The 19,554-nt window shown below is 48.1% G+C and overlaps 1 protein-coding gene and 1 long non-coding RNA gene across 7 annotated transcripts in view; one reads left to right on the top strand and one right to left on the bottom strand.

Moving 5' to 3' along the window:
- RAD51B (RAD51 paralog B) overlaps positions 1–19,554 on the bottom strand; it is a 647,789-nt gene that overhangs the window by 35,722 nt on the left and 592,513 nt on the right. The gene's annotated exons all lie outside the window — the stretch shown is intronic.
- LOC121031954 (uncharacterized) lies at positions 1,261–17,894 on the top strand. Of its 2 annotated transcripts, XR_005791000.1 has the most exons (4): positions 1,261–2,827; positions 3,654–3,813; positions 5,546–5,657; positions 17,748–17,894. It is a non-coding gene; the product is annotated as an uncharacterized LOC121031954 (long non-coding RNA). The 2 variants fall into 2 exon arrangements; XR_005790999.1 differs by lacking the exon at positions 3,654–3,813 and having other exon boundaries at positions 1,627–2,827.

Raw genomic sequence — 19,554 nt, 5'->3', positions numbered from 1 at the left:
AATGCCTGCAGTTAATAAACGTTCAACAACAAAACCCCAAAGTGGAAAAAGGAGGACTGATTGGAAGCCAAGATACCAGAAAGACTGTTTGAGAACCTTCCCTGCGAGCTGGATCCACGAAGAAACATTTAGGCAAGGAAGCAAGGCCTGGGCAGGGGGACCCAAGACATAAGCTAGGTAAATATCTGACTTGATTTAAAATGACTATTTTTCGGGGCGCCTGGGTGGCGCAGTCGGTTAAGCGTCTGACTTCAGCCAGGTCACGATCTCGCGGTCCGTGAGTTCGAGCCCCACGTCAGGCTCTGGGCTGATGGCTCAGAGCCTGGAGCCTGTTTCCGATTCTGTGTCTCCCTCTCTCTCTGCCCCTCCCCCGTTCATGCTCTGTCTCTCTCTGTCCCCCAAAAAATAAATAAACGTTGAAAAAAAAATTAAAAAAAAAATAAAATGACTATTTTTCTTGATCAGACTTGCCCACTTGTTTTCATTGGAACTTTGTACCACGACCCACATTCAAACCCTTCAAGATGGCTAAAATCTCCAGAATCTATTACTGAGCCACGATGTAAGTCATGCCTCCTGCTAAGTATGCCAGGACTAGAAATCCCAAACTCAGGTCTAGATAAGTCTTCTGAGGGTTGGTGAGGAGGTTCTCATATATCCAGGGAGAACTGAGAAAAATAAAGTTATGCTCTGAGGAATTCACTCAGCATTACTTATTATTCCCATTTTACAGACGAGAAAATGGAGGCTTGGAGAAGTTGAGTGCCTGGCCCCATAGCTAGGCAGCAGCAGAGCCAGGACAGAGATTCATATGATAAATCATAATGGCTATCATTTTCTGAGCACATTTCATGAGACAGGCAAAGCATCTTGTGCTTTGTGCATGTTAACTTTTTAATTTCTCATGGATTGTTTCCTTTTTAAAGGAGTAAAACTGTCCAATAGCACTTCCTGCCATGTTGGAAATGCTCTATACTTGCACTCTCCAGTACCATGATAGTCACTGGCCCCCATGTGGCTATTGAGCACCTGAAGTGTGCCAAGTGGGACCGAGGAACTGAATTTTTTATTTTATTTTATTTTAGTTGATTTAGAATTTAAACAGCCACACATGGCTAGTGGCTACTGCATTGGACAATGCAGTTCTAGGAGGTTAAGTAGCTTTTCAAAAAGCTTTTGAAAGCTTGTTAAGTGGTAAGGCAAGAGTTACATCCCAGGCTGAGTGAACCCAAAGCCTATGCCTTTCACTTCTCCCCTCTGCTCTCCAGTGAGGTAGCCTGCATTTTGCAAAATGAAAGGCCCTGAGAAGGAAACTGACAAGAGAGTCAGCCAAAAATACATCCAGACCACCTAAAGGCCAGGTCTGTATTTGAGTTTGATTTTTCTGAGTATGTCTAGAGGCCCCAACAAGAGTCCAAATACCCCAGTCAGAAGCTTGAGTCCCTGCACCAGCACCTTCCCAGAGCTTACCAATAGTGGCCCAGTTGATTGAAGGTTCTATGACTCACAGGTCCCAAACCTGCTATTTAAACATCAGCATTTCCTTTTTTTGGGCTTAAGACTAATTGGTATAGAGGTAGTGAGCTCCCAGGCCTAGCCCCACCCTGTTGAAACATGTAGCCCTCAAAGGTTTCCACTTCAGGCACCACCCGTGAGGTACAGCTATCATCTGCCACATGTCTGAGTGCAAACATTTAACCCATGCTGAGCCATCATGCTTTCCTCAGCTTCTCGACAGCCTTCCAGTGTGCATCTCTGCCACATCACTCCCCTGCCCCAAGGCCTCCAAAGACACCCCATGATGCTCGGAACAAAAGCCAAAGTCTTCCTTCCCTGAGCTGCCCCCCTCTCCCCAATTTCTCTTTCTATTCCATGTCATCCCCATCATTCACTCTGCTCTGGTCCCTGATCTTCTAGCTGTTCTCCAACACATCAAACTTGTCCCTGTCCCAGGCCTTTGCACTTAGGGTTCCTTCTACCTGAAATGCTCTTTGCCGGGATCAAATATGGCTTACTCTTTCTTCATTCAACCTCTTCTCTAATGTCACCTTTCCAGAAAAGTCTTCCTGACTCCACTGTGTGTAAAATAGTGCACCCCTCACCCCTATCTCTCTACCCTGCGTTACTTTTTTTCAAGGCTCTTATCACCGGTTGATATATGTAGATGTATACATATACGTATACATATGCATATATATATATATATGTTGTTGGTGGTGGTTGGTTAGTTTGCTGCTTATTGTCTGTCACCCCCACTAAGATGTAAACAGGGTAAGGAGGGACATTGTCTTTTTTTACTCTGTATCTCCAGTGTCTAGAATAGAGTCTGGCACATAGGTGCTTATTGAATATTTGTTGAATGAATGAATGCATGCATGACTTCTTACTGTGAGTGCAAGGAGGTGGGGAGGGGTGGGGAGGCTCAGGCTTGGCTCACTCTACACAGATCAGTGCTTCCATGACTTGGATACTGAACCATGAGAAACAAAGAGATTTGTTGGTTTAATTTCTTTTGCCCTGGGAAAATTAAAGATCACAGATAATCCAAAACTCAGTGCCAAGTTCTCTATTTATAATCGAGGAATTATTCACACAGAGGTAAACAAGAGCAAAGGACTGACAAGTGAACTGGAGGAGGAGAATGATGGGAAACAGACTGAGGGACCCGTACATCTGCATGCCTTCAACAGGCCTGGGTTCTCACCAGCACTCACTCAACCTTGGATCCAGAGAACCCTTGATGTTTTCCAGTCCCAGAATCCTCTGGGACAGGCTGCCCAGATGGCTGTTGGGAGTGAGCTGGCGATCTTAAGCAGAGGCAGCCTAGGTAAGTCCCATCTCTATGTGACAATGATATCATTTGGCCATCTGAAAGGTATACTCAGAACAACAGGTGTTTCTTTAGTATGCCCAGGCTCAACATTTTCCTAAAACCTGGATTGGGGTGGGGGGGGGGGGTGGGGCGGGATTTCCTTTCCTTCTTTAATGTATTTCACAGAATTGTATCTCTTTCATTTCATCTCTAAAAACTTCAAAGAAACAAAATTAGCAGTGTCTGGAAGTGTCTGACACATAAGAGGTAATCAGTAAGTACTGAATGAGTGAATGAAAACGTTAAGGCAAAGTGGAATGTAGCCTGGTGAAGAGTGGTGTAGTTGAGCAAACCCGGATTGCTGGAAACCATAGGCTGGACCCTGTACTCCAGCTCTAAGGCCTCGGTTTCCCTGTCTGTAACACTGGCCTGGGGGAACTGGACTTGAATTGCCCTCCCAGTTCTGACACTCTCTAAACCTCTGAAAAACTGCATTACAGCTTTATTGTGGATTAGGTCTAACTGGTGTCCTACTGAGAGCAAGGCCTGCTGCTCTGGAGACCATCCATTGTTTTTAAGCACCAGAGGTTATTTAATAGCAACTCTCCCAAAATATTTTTCATGTCCTTCATGAAAGAAGGTTCTGGAAGGTAGCCATCATCAAAATAGGAAATAAAGCCAGGCTGGCGTTCCATTGATCAGATAACACAGACTCAAAGTTCCTGTCACCCCATATGGGGATTCTGGGCGCTTGACCAGATTTCAGAAGTTTTATTCAGAGCAGTAAGAAATCATCTTTGTGGCTTGCGGGATTTAGTACCTATTTCCCTCCTTTCTGCAGCTCAGGGCCCTGGGTGCCAAGATAGTCTCCAGAGACTCTTCTCCCCTCAGGGCCTCAGTCTAGAGTCTGAGGAGAGCTCCCCCCATTGACACCATCAGGACCTCCAGCACTGGCTTAAGTGGCTTCCCTGTCCACTGCAGCATTTGATTTCAAGCTACATGTAAGTTTGCCATTTCCTTCTACTCTTAGAAGTGTCCTAAAGCACCAGTCCGGTGGAATTCAGACTCCTTCACTAGCTTTCTGACTCTGTTCACTGCCTTGATGCACCAGGAGGATAAGGAACACCCGATCGAGTCTGAGAGAAGAGACCTGACTGGCTTCAGCTGGGGCATCTCCCAAGCCTCAGTTTCCTCAGATGTGGGGTCAGAACTGGATGCTGGCTGGTTGCCTGGTCTCTTCCAGCCTCGTGATATGCCCCACCTCCAATTCCCCCAGGCCCAGAGGCAGAGCTGGCCCTTCCCATGAGGGAGTCATAGCTTGTATGTTATGTAACTTCCATAAAGGCAGGGGCTCTTCTTTTTCTTTTCTTTTTAATGTTTTTAGGTACTCTAGGAAGAGAGAAACATTTTTATGATCCCAGTAACCAAACAACATAATGAAAATCATGGCAACCATCAGCCTAATAAAACCCATGGCAAAAGCCTCCACATTCTCAAACAAGACCCTGGGAATTCAAAGCTCTCTGAAGCCGTAAGTGGCCAGGGCCTTGCTGAAGGCCTTGGGACGCAGGCTGATGGTTGATGAAAGGATTTTAACGCGCCACTGAAATTCTCTTTTCCAAAATAACCACTTTGAAACCTGTTAATTACAGACACACAACCAGCCCCAGCCCCCCACCAGGACCTGGGGCTTTCACCAGGGAGAGCCCAGCTCCAAGGCTGGCTGCTTCCATGACGCTACACATGCTTTGTATTGGGTGAATTAGCTTCAGGAAGAGAATCCAAATTAATTAAAACCACATGGCCACTCCCCTCACCCCCAGCCTCCTACCCCACCTCCCTCCCCTGGAGACAGAGTCCAGTTCAGTCTAATTTGGTCCAGTGTTTTTGTTTCCTAAAATCTGTCTTGGGCTCTGGGCCATTAATAGGTTGCAGCTGATTTTAATCTACATGAATCAGAGACCTTGCTTCTTTGGTTTTAAGGAGATTACAAATTGTGTGTCCCACAAACTGGATGGAGGGGAAAGGCCCTGGGGAGGGCGGGGGAAGGGGACAGATCCTGGAAGTCACAAAAACTCTGCTCTCCATTAAGTGGGTGGGTTTGCACGAGCCTGTGATCTCTCAGAGCTGGAGGAGGGGAGTGAAGTAAGAGGTGAGGGCTTTGTGGCTGTGACCCCATGGTGGGAACACAGAATCTGGGCCTGTGTAAACAGAATTAGAATCAAGGATCTGGATGAGCACAGAGGTCTCTACTCACCTATCGACAACACACCAATTTCCCAAGTTTATCCTGAGCACCTATCCCGAGCTAGAATAGGGGTTGGGAAACCATGGCCCATGGGCCAAATTTTGTAAATAAAAGTTTTATTGCAACTCAGTCATGTCCATTCGTTTATATATGGTCTATGACTGCTTTAGTAGTTGTGACAGAGACCCTATGGCCCACAAAGCTGACAATATATACTCTGTGTCCCTTGCTGCAAAGGTTTGCTGACCCCTCTGCTGGAGAAGTACTGGGGAGATGTACTTTCATGACAACAAAGGACAGACTTAGGATCTGTTCCCACATCCCACATCCCACATCTGAGGTCTAGTTCCTTCTAAACATAGCTCTTCAGGAAAGTGGCTCTATGTCATTTAAACAATGGTCGTAAAGAACAATACCAACAATCATGCCACTCAGTTAAGTGTCCAAAGTATTTGTCCTGACAATTCTGTACTTCCATTTCACAGGTGAAAAAACAGAGTCATTGAGAGAAAGCAACTCACTGAAGGTCACGTGGGAAACAGCACAGATAGGAAGAACCAGGCCTCCGAGTCACAGAAAGATCTTCCATTCATCATGGTAATGAAGGGAGCTGGGGGGATTTAATATAACACCACTCCTTATATATGTTGTACTGGTCATTTTATAAAGTTTTTTCATGTATGGCTCTACAAATGATCCATTGAGAGGCTCAGAGAACTACAATTTCATATTTTAGATTAAAGGAATGTAGCATTGAGTATCAGTGGATGGGGAGGAGACTCAGGCCAGACCCCTTGAAAAGCACCTTTATCTAAAGCCCAATGGCTAGTGAGTGTTGGGGTACTCAGTGCAGGCCTTCTGGGCCCTAGATGACCCTCATTCAATAAGGACCCCAGGCTGCCCGCCACTCACCAGTGTGCCTAGAAGACAGCCCTCAGGGTCATCCAGGCTAGCAGGGGAAGACACAAGGAAGGGGTGGATTATGATCCTATTACAGGCACAGTGATGGAGGGGTATGAGGGGTTCCTGGGGAGGACAGAGGAGAGGAACCCCACCCTTCCCTGAAAGCAAACCCCTCTGTAAGGAAACCTGAGTGAAGAGCTCCTGATGCAAATGCTGCTGTCTGGAAATGCAATCAGGCCCCCTTCCAAGGCTGTTAGGGGGGCAAGTAATTGCTGGGGTTATTGCGGGGACAGGCAGGGAAACCTGAAAAATCAGCATCCCCCCCAGGGACTAGTCTTGGCAGGCAAACGGATGACACCCAGAAAGCTGCTGCCTTGGAGCAGGAGGGGCAAGTGCAGATCTCTTCCCACAGGAGCCTGTTTCCTTCAGGGCCAGGCCCGGCTCCAGGTGGAGGCACTTCCAGCCAAGAAAGGACATCTCCTAGGCTGCGACCACAGTTGCCTGAAACACTCTGGAAGGGGGCTGTGTTGGGCCTTAAATGGAATCACAGATCAACAGAGTGCTACACTAGCTTGCATAGAGTGTTAACTCTATGTAAAGTTCCCCAGCCGAGAGGTCCTATGAAGGATAATGCTCTGTACCTTACTGTCTCCATCTCCACTGCTGTCTCAAGGCCTTTTTCCTTGGCAAGCTTCTCCCTGAACTTTAGGCATGGCTTCAAAAGAGATTCAGAACTCACTGAGGAGTCATGGGTCCCAATCTCTAGAGTCCTGCTATTGTTCGGGGGTTTCTTAGTGATGAGATATTGTGAATTGCCTGAAGGTGATGAAGGATGCCAACAGAGCAGGGATGGAGTAAAAAGCAAACTCTATCACCGTAAACAACTGAAGTCCTGCATTGGACCAGGGAAAAGCCTGGGAAATGACCCCATTAGCATCTTTGGGTCCCCCCACCATAGGAGCTCTGTGCTCAGAAACAGCCTCAAGCAGGGCTTAGACCTTGGCCTGAGAGAGGACAAGGTATGGCTCCTCTGCCTCCCAATAAGGCTCCCTAACATAACCCCTGATTGGCACTCTTTGCTTCCACCAGCAAAGAGTGGGTGTGATCTTCGAAGCTCTGTTTTGTCTAGACTTGGTTTCCTGATAGGATCGGGCTTTCTGCCTTAAAGAACCCCAAACCCAGATTTTAACACTCCTTCCTTGAGTCTAGACTGGAGCAAGAGCAGAGAGAGGCTCATGACTCTCACACGGGTGCATCAGAGTCCCACGTGTGTTCAGGACACTTGATCCAACAAAGTCCTGCTCTGTGCTGAAGAGCAATGTTGGCTCTGTTGACCCTGATAATGGCTTCATGGCCCTTGATTAGAATAGACTGCACCATGGTTAATTAGCAGACCCTGAGCATTTATTATGAGCTGAGTGTCACATGGATGAAAATACTGGCAAGATAACTCTGAGGAGGTCGCATGCCAAGGAGTTTGTTTGTAGAGTGCGGTTTCTCCCCATATTGAGGTGTTCAAAAATGTCTGCTCATATGCTTGCCATGGTGGTGTTGGGTCAAACTGTCCAACTTCACTGTGGATTACAGCCTGAGGACCCCATATGATCTGGGGCCCTCAAACAAAGAACAGAGTGCTTAAGTCAAGCTTTACCCTTCTGTGCCATCAAACCAAAGCAAGTCAGAGGAAAGCACAGTGAAAAAACTCATAAACACTTCCTGGGGCCAGGCTCACAAACTAAAGCTCAGAGTGGAACAAGCCAGACAAGTTTAAAAACACATAAACACACAAGAATGTCCAGCTGCTATTGGATGAGCAGACTGGGCGCTAAAATGGCTTCAGAGCAATGAAGGACAGAATTTTAAAATTAGATCTCTACCTTCTCTCTCTCTCCAAAGCATATAAGGGTGGGAATTATGGATTGATATTGAAAATTGGTTTCATTGGTCCTTCAAAAGACACAGGGTAGTGACCGCCCCCCTTCCACTCTGCTTCCCCACCCTCTTGAAACACACTGTCCCTCAATTCACCTCTGATACCTGGAGTTTTTTGCTCTAAATCGTATTTTGTGTCCTGTATAAACAAGGCCTGGTAACTAGTACAGGAAATAAACTTCACAAGCACTGAATGTGTACCAACCTGTGGTATGGGGAGTTGCCAGATATTCTTCTAACTGAGAATTTTTACAGACTCTCGAAACTTTCTTTCAGTTTCCCCTTTTTTTTAAAAAAAAAAAATTTTTTTTTTAACGTTTATTTATTTTTTTGGGACAGAGAGAGACAGAGCATGAACAGGGGAGGGGCAGAGAGAGAGGGAGACACAGAATCGGAAACAGGCTCCAGGCTCTGAGCCATCAGCCCAGAGCCTGACGCGGGGCTCGAACTCACGGACCGCGAGATCATGACCTGGCTGAAGTCGGACGCTTAACCGACTGCGCCACCCAGGCGCCCCATCCCCTTTGCACACTTGAATGCATGCACACATGCCATGCATGTGTATACACCCAAACACAAAATTTCCCCTGTTTCCCCCAACGCACATGAGCAGAGGTCTGTGCTCATACACAGACACTCTCCCAATCTGAAAACTTTCCCTTAGTTCCCCACTAGCCCCCTCTATAAATTTGAGCATCTAGGTGTGTGGGTGCTCCCTGAAACCCTCTGACACACACATAACTTTTTGCCCCCTCAGCCTACCCCAGCACACAGGAACTCAGAGCCATATTTATAGTCTGAAATGTGCACATGTGCATGTGCATACACACACACACACACACACACACACACACACACACACACATTCCAATTGTCTCAGTCATAGCCATGACAGGCCTGGGTCTGCTTGCCATTGTTTCTCTTGTGTCTCTGACGAGGTGTTCATAAAAGAGAGTTCTGCCATCCCTTTTGTAGCATTTACCCCAAGTCTGCGTGTTCGGAAGGCAGCTTTTACAGGTATGTGTGGACAGCAGAGTGAAAAGCAGGGACAAAGGCATCCCTTCCAGTCTCCTGCCTGAGTCTCACATGCTAATGAGCACTGTTCTAGAATGCTTGGGGCATTTCTTTATTTTTTGCTCTGAAACCAGGCTAAGAAGATAGAGGCTCAGTTGAAGAATTTCCAGAAGTCCTCTCTCAGGGTTCTGCTTTGCCACCTCTTATTGGCTCAAGGTACCTGAGGGCAAGCTATGTGGTCCAAAGGCCTGGGTGGGAGGCACCAGCCCAATGAACAAGAAATTCAGGGATGAAAATAGGCCCAAGTGACCACTACTCCACTGGGAACTTTGACACACAAGAAGAGCTGGTATGTAGGGGGTTTCCCTTCCCTCCCTGGACAGTGGTAAATGGTGCATTACATGAGGAAAAGGGACACTTTTTGCATTGACAATAGGACTGGCTAAAGTGCAACTTCATCTTTTATGTCCAAGAGCCAGATGGACTTAATGCATCTAACAAACTAACCAACCTGAGGCGCTTCCTCAGTGGGTCTGGACAGAGGGAATGGCTTCCCTTGCACCATTTACACACCACAATTTACTCATGGTAGGCCGATGCAGGGCTGTGACAGAGTTCTCACTGCTCCCCTGGACACTAGCAAGTGGCAAGCTAGAGGTACATGTACTTTGTCCTCAGCCACTGCCTGTAAACTCCACCCCACTGTATCCCCCAGCAGAGTCCTTTTTTCAAATAAAATCTTACCAGAAAGGCCAGTGTGCAAAAGTTGTAAAAGCAGAGATGCTCCGGTTGCAAGGGGAGGGGATGAGTTAGTTGTGTGTTGGAGGGTGGGGTGGGGGTGGTCCCATCTGCTCAGGCTCCATCCTGATCCTTCCCCCAGCTCTATTTCAGGGACTCTCTGAGGGGATCCTTGGACCCCAGTTTGAACACCATTACCATAACGCAGGCCCTTTCTTATAATAATTGTTGAACTTTAGTACCCAAGAACACACATAATGACAAAGAGCTGCTAGACATTGACAACTCTTTCAAATTAGGTTTTTACATACTATTGATTTGGGATGCAGCCCATATTTGGCATGGTGCACAGAGTTACACGTTCCTGAAACTCCATGCCCCTGCCCATAGGTCTACAGCCCAGAAATTGAGAATCACTGCACAGAGGTTAGAAGAGGAACAGGAAGTAAGATTGGGGTCCCAGATGGAGTCATACTATGAAAGGGCTTCAGGGTCTAGTGAAGAAATTTGTTTAGCAGTGGTGAGCCATTAAAAAGCCATGTGCAATTAGTATTATTATATTATTAAAGCCAAGAAATGAGATGGTTGGATGTGAACCAGCAAAAAACAAAAACAAAACAAACAAACAAACAAAAAAGATTACTCCCTTGCAATTAAGTTCTCTTTAGCATCCCTAGCTGTCTGAACCTCAACATCCACTGTGTCCACCAGGAGCAATTTCCCCCCCAATTCCCACAGGTGGGTGTCAGCCCAGACACTGTCTTCCCATCTCCATCATCGGAGGTGCTTACTGTCCAGCATGGCACCACCTAACGTGAGTGGCCCGGCCCAGGCCTCTGTGACTGTTAGCACCCATTGACGAACACAATGAACACGTGCCTAAATTGAAGAATGAGCATGTGGGTGAACAAAGGGGGAATCTATACTGTATGCAGGCCAAAGTGAGCTCTAATTCCTCAGCTCTGCCCCCCTTATTCCTAGACCGTTGAGCTACTCACACCTCCCCAAAAAACTTGGTTTTATTTGCTGAGTCAGGAAACAGTTGGAGGTAGCATCCGACACAGGTTTGAAGAATGCGGCCATGTTCTGTTTGCCTCGGGGAGAAGTGCTAAAGCTTTCGGTACCCAAATCCATCCATGCCTAAAATGAGGGGTACTGTTAACATGCATGTGCCTACCAACTTCAGAAAGGGCCATGGGGACAAAGATGTAATTAGAGCCTGTGAATGCTTTGTGCTTCCTGGATGAAAGACAACACTCTGAAGTTTTATAATCTACCTACTCTGCTTTTTTATTGTTCCAGTTCCCTCCTGTTTTTCCTTTTGGGGGTCTGTGTAAACTTTATTAGGTATTAATTTCAAAAAAGACCTCCTTGCACCTCAGAGCAGGATTTTATTTGGTGCCTCAGAGAATTTCTTTCCATAACCCGGACCCTCAAAAGGATTCCTCTCTGTCAGGTCGAAAGAGGCCAGCGAGTGTTCGGCTGCTCAGTTCCATTCAACCTAACGAAGAGTTGCCTGAGCCTCTGCTCAGGCAGGCCTGGGAAGAGCAGGGAAAGGTTATGAACTCTGGAGCCAGGCCACCTGAGGACTGAGTTCCAGCCTGGCAGTTCCATGTGCCCTTCGGAAAGCCTTGGTTAATTCTTCGAATCTCTGTTTTGTCACCTGTAAAATGGAGATGATCCCATCTATCGCTCGGGGCAAAGTAATACAAAGATATAAATCTCACAGTGAGTAGTGGGTGGCCGGTCAGCCATTCCTGGCTGCCCACCCCCCGCTTTAGGATCTGGCCTCTGGAGGAGGGGGAGAGGAAATGCCTCTCCCCTCATTTCTGTTTTTCTCCTCCCTGAGGCCCTCTGTCTAGTCCTTGCTCACCCATATCTTGGAAAGAATGCCAGCTGGTTAAACCAGCAGTTCTGGAACTTTCTCATCTCGGTTTCCCCCAGTGCTCCTGGGCAACCCATTTCCTCCATACATTCCCTCTCTACATAAATACCTCTCAGGCCTCCACATTAGTATCCCCCTCCACCCTCCCTTCAAATCCTTTCCCAGGAAGGAGAAGAAAAGAGCTTTCCCATCCTTTTGAGAAGGAGAGCACAGTGGAAATGGCTTTGCTTTGTTGCAGCCTCTTCGTGGGCTCCATGAAGTGCCCGTCCACAGAAGGTGAGCTCCAGGCAGGAGGGAAGGGGCACGAGGCCAGCAGGGTGGGCTGAGGCTGTCCAGTCCAGGCAGGACCAACACCGCATTCAAGGCAGAGCCTTTTCATCAATTCCCTCATGCCCCGGGTCCAGGGTGGAAGATGACACTAGAATGTTCCCTGGCAGATAGCGCTGTCCAGTCTGAGAGAAGTGCACTAAGGGCATCCCCACAGGACCCTGTTGTGCCCTGAATGAGGCTTCTTGTTGTTTCTCAGGTTGCCAGGGAGGAGAGTGGATGTTAGGAGACCCTGAATAGCACCGAGAGGCCAACACACTTCAAATTAAGCTTCCGATGCTTATGAGGGGCCGGGCGTCCCACAAATCCCTCTGTGCACGGAGCTTTGAGGCAGCCTGTTCAGTCTGTTTGTTCTTTCAGAAGTGCGCCTGGGAAGCCAGGAGTTATTGTTTCCCCAAAAGGTAGGCGCTCATCAGGTGGGTGGTCTTAGCATTTTCCATGTGCTTTGATTCCCTCCCTCTTCTTTTCAGGACCACTGAGGGGGTTATTTCCCCTGTCCCAGCAGCTCTGGGGGGGTTGGCTACAGTGCATCTGTGCCGGGTTTTCCCACAGGCCCCCCGAAAGGGCCGCCCGGTTGCCTTCAGAAAGCCTTGGGCGGCCCGTGGGGGGAGCAGGGCTGCAGCTGCGGGCCCCTCCCTCCGCAGCAGGCTTTGATCAGTTTTTGTGGGGGCTGGGTGCAGCCTGACCTCCCACCTCCAGCGCCTCTCAGGTGGAAAGTTCTGTTCAGCCTGTCTGTGGCTTCAAAGGCTCTCCCTCCTTCAGGCTGGGACGAGACTGATAATGGTTCTCATTTTGTTGTCGTGTGATCTCCCAGCAGCCCCCATCTTTCAGTTGACAGGCTTCTGCTTGTTTGCTTGGGCTGCTTTGGCCGAACTCAAACCACCTTTCTGGTTGAGGAAGCACACTGACATCCTCCCCCATTGAGGTGCCTTTGATGGCTCAGACGTGGCCTCCAGCCCAGACAAAGGTGACCAGGCACCTGGTGAATCAGACTCAGGGCGTCACTGGGGAGAAGCAAAGGGCTCCCCGAGCCTGCAGTCTTCGGGAGGAACCCTCAGCTCCACCCTTCCCGCCTCAAGGAAGCTGGTGCTTTCTGCTCCAGTTCCCTGCAGGAATCCAGCCTTGGGGGCTGAGGTGCGTACCACCTGTGCCCAAGCCCGGACTTGGCTCCGGGTAGGAAAGGCTGTGAGTCCTGAAGATACCACCTTCCCAAGAACCTGAGCTATTCGCTGTCTTGAGCCATAGGCACCAGGCCAGCCAGATTCGGGAATTCCTTTTCTGGCCTGTGATTTCCAATGGCTGTGGCCTAATGGCCTCAGTTCTCAGCCCAAGGGGTAAACAACAGCTGAGCAGCCACTCCACGGCCCACTTCCAGCGCCCTCCCCACACTGCCGCTGACCCTGAGCCGGGGCCTCCCGGCCCCCTGCCCAGGGCGAAAGGACAAGGCCAGGGTAACCCAGGTGGCTGTCAGCAAGTCTGGACAGGATTGCTGCCTCACCAGAGGTCCAGGGGGCCTCGGAGTGGCTGGCTGAGCCTCACATGCGGCTGGGGTTAGGCTGCAATTTGCCCTTCGATTTCCTCATATTTAAAACGAGGGTGGCCAAGGGCAACAGGAGCGGTCAGGAGAGCATCCTTCTTCCCCAGCCTGATAGCACAGTGCTCTTCCTTCCTTTTGATCATACTCCAAACAACTGCTGCAATAGAACAATGAGCCCCGGAGGAGGCCGGAGGGGATTTATTATGCTGTTGTCCTGTGGCACAGCCTCTCCTGACTTTATCTTGCGCAGAGGTCTGCGTGGGAGGAAACCTGGCAGGCCCTCGGGTCGCCTCCCTGCTCCTGCACTCACTCCGACTCAGAATGCTGGAAGGACAGGGAAGCTGCCCCATTAGCCACACCCCAGCCTAAGCGGCTGCAAGAAGGAGGTCAGTTCAGATCTCTCCCAAACTCTGTGACTCTGTGAAAGGCACAGGGACTCCAGGTGTAGGGCCTGCCTGAGACCATCCTGACGAAGAGAGGGCCCCAGAGTCAGTCCGCCCAGGACAGGGCTTTATCAGAACCTTTCTCTCCAGCCAGCTTCCTCCCTTCTCCTGGCTGGGGAAGAGAGTTATACCTGATGGGTTCTGTTTGTGGACTGTCCAGGTTCTCACATGGGAGAGACCACTTGATTAGGGGTTTCATCTCTTCCCCCCCCCCCCCCAACAGCATGGCTGAGGGGGGAGGAAGGCTCAGAGCCGTGGGGCCAAGAGGATCTTGATCAGTATCAATTATGTCTAGATTTTCCTGGACTGTGGATGTTTTGCCATCCAGCTGCTGTTGGCAGGGTCTAACCAGATCCTCGCCCAAACTGTAGTGTCATTGGTGCTAATATTTAGAAAATAAACAGACCTTTCTCATCAGCCAGCAGGGCACTGTGGGATGCTGTGGGGGTGCTGCATCAACTGTCTTTGTGAGGCTTGAATCTTCTGTAATGCTATGGATTCAGCACAGGTCTAGTGCCACCATCATTCCCCGAATGGCCTTGAACAGGCTATGTCACCTCTCAGAGCCTCGGTTTATGCATCTGTAAGATGGGGATGAGAATACTACCCTCGTAGAATTGTTCTGAGGACCAAATGAGATAATGTATGTAAATTACGTACCATGTGTTAAATGTTCTATAGAATGTGGTCATTACTATTACCGCCATTTTGAACTTGTGTGAAGGTCTGACCCAACCTCCTCCAATCCTGAGTAGCACCCTCAAGTAAGTTATGGGTCCTCCTCTCAGCCATGAAAAGCAAACACAGGAGGAAACACAGGAGGAAACTTACCGGTAACACAAAGTTGACAAAATTTGCCTCGGACATGAGCAGCAAATCCAGGCACTGAACTTGGTTTTCTAGATTCTCTCTCTCCCTTGTCATATCGTCTTTCTATACAACCCCATTGTATTAGTTTCCTAAGGTGGCTGCAACAAACTGTCACAAATGTGGTGTCTTAAAACAACAGAAATTTATGCCACCTCAGTTCTGGAAGCCAGAAGCCCAAATCAAGATGTTGGCAGGGCCATGATCCCCCCGAAGTCTTTTGAGGAGAACACGTCCCTGCTTCTTCCAGCTTCTGGAGGCTCCAGGCATTCCTTGACTTGGGGCTGCGTAACTCCAGACTCTGCCTCTGTGCTCAAATGGCCTCCTCTTTTTCACGTGTCTCTCCTTTGCATGTGTCTTATAAGGATACTTGTCACTGGATTAGAGGCCACCTGGGTAACCCAGAGGATCTTATCTCAAGATCCTTAACTTAATTACATCTGCAAAGACCCTATTCCAAAGAAGGTTGCATTCACAGGTTCCAGGGGTTAGGATGTGGACGTATCTTCTGGGGAGCCACCATTTAGCCCACTACATCCATTTGCCCTACAAAATGTCCTGTTGGATTATGATTAAAAAGTCAAGACAAAAGCTCTCACTTGTGGCTGGTGAGGACAATCACTCATTTCCATGTTGACATCACTGGTTCTCCACTTGTCCCCAAGAAAGGGGCATGGTCCATTTTCAAGAGATAATCTGGTTGTTCATTCTCTTATTTATTGGAAGAATGTGAAGACAACCTCCTCTTACCCTGTGAAAAACTGAGACGTCCTTGTGTTCAATGGCAGGGCTCAAATCAGAATTACATCTCAAGGCTTCCTATTCTCAGCCAGATACATTGGTATTTCAAAGCCCCTTGTGCCCCCAAAGGCTTATGAGTGAGCTGCAAAGACCTACTTCCAAATGGTGTGTTGATCCTCCTTCCTGCCAAGCCCACTGGAAGCATTAATTCTCCCAGTGCTCACGCCCTTCCCCTTCTCTTCTCCTTGTTATCCTCCCAAAGCTTCACATTCACAGAAAATGACCAGGAGACCCTACTCTCTTTTCTTAAAAGCCGTCTCTGGTCGTGCTCCCTTCTCAGGGCCATGCTCCCACTCCCCGAGCACCCCCTTCTCGACTTCCTCTTTTAGCCCATGTTCAGCCATAAAGATCCATGGTTAACAGAAAGGACATTGTCCTAGGGATTCGTAGGCCTCTCTCTCGGGAAGGCCTTCCTTCCAAATTGCTGATGCTTTCAGCCACCAGACTGTGAGGGAAGAAAGCCCTAACTCAGTGGGGTTCTGTTGATGATCTTGTCTTTCTCCTGCACAGTTACGATGAATAACTTTGCTTTTGCAGCTTTCTCTTTAAAGGTGTTCCTCCCATTTCTGGCTCCCAGATGGTAATGGGTGGCATGTGTCAAGTTCAACTTTCACAAAAATGGGAGCTCTAAACACTGGATCACGTACTAAGAGAATCCCACATGGTTACTGAAATCTGGCTAAAGGTGGACAGTCAGTATGACCCTAAGGCTTGAGAACAGGGTAGTTGTGAAAACTAACTGGAAGGAAGTGAAGAGATGAGAGACAGTAAATAGCCCGTTCCTTGCTTAGCTAAGGATAGCATGGCAAGGAGACAGGTAAAGTCCACTGTTCCTCTCAACATCCCTCAACTTGTCTACTGAGGGCTCCACCTTCTCCTTTACCCCTGTGCAAAATTTCTATCTCCACTTATAGAGTATGTGTGCACACAACACAGCCATTGAGCTCTTGAGGCTACTTTAGAATGTAACTCCCATAAGGATAAACTCTTACCTGTGCTTGTACATAGCTGGTGGGAATGTAAAATGATTTAGCTACTGAGGAAAACAGTATGGTAAGTCCTAAAGAGTTAAGCCTAGATTTACTCTATGATCCAGCAATTCTACCCCTATGTATATACCCGAAAGAACAGAAAACAGTTACTCAAATAAATACATGTACACACAAGTTCATAGCAACACTATTCACAGTACCCAAAAGGTGCAAACAGCCCAAATAGCCACCGTTGGCGAATGGATAAGCAAAATGCAGTATATTTGTACAACAGAATAGTACTCAGCCAGTGAAAGGGTGAAGTACTGAACTGTGCTACACTATGGGCGAACCACGTAAATACACTAGTGAAAGAAGCCAGACTCAAAAGGTCACATACTGTATGATTTTACTTACGTGAAATATCCAGAATAGGTAAATCCATAGAGGCAGAGCACAGACTGGTAGTTTCTAAGAGCTGAGGGGAGGGGGGATTGGGGAGTATTGACCAATGGGTATAGGGTTTCCTTTAGGGGTGGTAAAAATGTTAGATATCAGTGGTGGTTGCACAATACCGTGAATGTACTCATTGCCTCTGAATTATTTACTTTTTTTTTAAATCACATTTAAAAAATTTTTTTATGTTTATTTATTTTTTGAGAGAGAGAGAGCAAGCCAGGGAGGGGCAGAGAGAGAATCCCAAGCAGGCTCTATGTTGTCAGCACAGAGCCCAGCGTGGGGCTCAAACTCACCAACTGTGAAATCATGACCTGAGTTGAAACCAAGAGTCAGATGCTTAACTGACTGAGCTACCCAGGCTCCCATGCATTGTTTACTTCAATATGTTTTATGTTATGTGAATTTCACCTTGATAAAAATTACACATGTAAAAACAAACAAACAAACATAAAAGAAAATTTGACCTTTGTGCTGCATGCACACAACCCAGCCCTTGGCCTCGCTCTCACTTCTCATGTCCTTCCTGGGCAGACTTGGGTGCCCATTCTCAGTGCCAGGGCACCAAATGGGCTTACGGTGCAGATTACTGTCAAGCTTGCTCTTGATCCCACTTCTGAGGCACATCCTCTAAAATTCCATGACTAAAGCTGAGTCTACACAGCAACAACCAAATGTTTTAGCAGAGAACAATGGGTGTGGGTGAGAACACCTTAATAGCCAGATTGTTGTTTCCCAATATTTTGTTTCTGTGGCGGTAAAGTGGATTTTCTAAGCAAGATTAATAGGTTTGTACATTTTCCTGTCTTTAAGGATTTCTACAGGCTGCAAGAAGACAAAGAACACAAGTGACAAGACACCTAGAAAAAGATGTTCAAGACCTACATGAAGCCCACCCAGGGTTCTCTTTGAAACTATTGTTTGTTGAAGTTATGGGGAATAAAGTTTACACTCCCATTATATTTGTTCCAACTTCATTTGAGGAATGTGAAGAAGAGACCTTTCAGTGTTGTGCTTCCAGAAGAGAGAAGATTTGGAGCTTAGAGGAGGAAAATGCCCCTATAAAAGGCACTGGGGCCATGGGGACTTCCCCATTTAACTTGGAAAGAAAGTTAGAAGTCTGATAGCTGAGTTGTCATTCATTTGGGCACCCACTCATTCACTCACTCAACTGGCAACTCCATTGCCAGTAGGCAATGGGCCAGGTCACTGGCTGGAGGAGCCACAGGGGACCAGTGTTTGTCCCTATAGCATCTGCAGCCCCGTGTGGAAGTGGGGTGGGCACACTATGGGCGTCATGGCAATAGTGCAAGTGCTCAGACGAGGGCTGAGGGCCATGGAGCTCCAGGAATCAGTGCCTCAGGCGATAGGAAGAGCCCCCCAGGTTAGTGACATCTGAGCCCAGAGTGGAAGGAAGAGTGAGACAGGGGACTAGCATCGCAGGCCAGTAAAGCACAGCAGCCACATTGGGCTAAAGGCATGAAAAAGGAGTGGTGTATCTGGGGAATGTGGCACGTGATTATCACAAAGAGGGCTGCACACACACCCCTGGAACATGTAGGAAAGGCCTGGAGTGACTGAGAGGTTGTTGCTGGAGAGGTGGGGTAGAGGAGGGTTCAGGGAGGACCCCCGAGGCTTTAACTTCATTGGTAACATTTCTCTCTCTCTCAAATTAATCTTTTTGTAAATTTTAGAGAGGGGGCAGAGAGGGGCAGAGGAAGAGGGGAGAGAGAGAGAGAGAGAGAGAGAGAGGGAGAGAGAGAGAGAGAGAGAGAGAGAGAGAGAGAGAGAGAGAATTAAGTAGGCTCCATGCTGAGCTCCGAGACTAAATTGGGTCTTGATCTCACAACGCTAGGATCATGACCTGAGCTGAAATCAAGAGTCAGATGTGCTCAACCAACTGAGCCACCCAGGCACCTCTGCATTGGTAACATCTCATTTCTTAAGCTGGGTGCTGGTGCAAGGGTGCTCTTTATGCCTTTTGTACGTGTGGAATTTTCCTAATGACTTTTCAATCTCTGTGGGAAAGCTCATGGTGCGTGGAGGCTGAGGAGCTTCTTAGCTTCCTTCCCATTGTCATGGCTTGTAAGTTGCTGTTTTTTTTATTCCCTTTGCCAAGGTCTCAGAGGCAACACCTCTACAGAAAAAGCAGGACAGAGAGCTTGACTCTCCCAGCCCTTGGGCGTGTGGTTACTGGAACCGAATGCTTCCCAACCAGGGAGGTGTGAGGAAAGAGGAATGAGTCTAAGCCCCATTTTGTGTCCTCAGGGACAGCTTACATGCCCCCTGATGGACACTGCCCCAAGTTCTTTTTCAAGTGAATTTCCCTTCAGCTACACTGTTTGCTTTTCCTGCCAGAGCATCCTGCCCCCTCCAGTGCAGCCCCGAGGAGACCCAGCCCCTGCCTTCCTGGTGTGCAGAGCTTAAAACAAGAGCCCTCTGCCCATCGGACATCCTTACCATTTCCAGCTATTGAGTGTAATCAGGTGTGCCAGGATCTGATTTCAAAGCCCAAATCCAAGGGGCTCAGAGGAATCCTTTCTCCCTGTTGCTCCAGTGGGAGACAAAGGGGATTGAACAAACAGGATATGCTGAGAGCTGCATGGACACAGCCCCGGCA

Source organism: Herpailurus yagouaroundi, unplaced genomic scaffold (genome assembly GCF_014898765.1).
Source record: "Herpailurus yagouaroundi ecotype Mexico unplaced genomic scaffold, PumYag 141, whole genome shotgun sequence".
NCBI lineage: Eukaryota > Metazoa > Chordata > Mammalia > Carnivora > Felidae > Herpailurus > Herpailurus yagouaroundi.
This window is presented reverse-complemented; position numbering and strand designations above follow the sequence as displayed.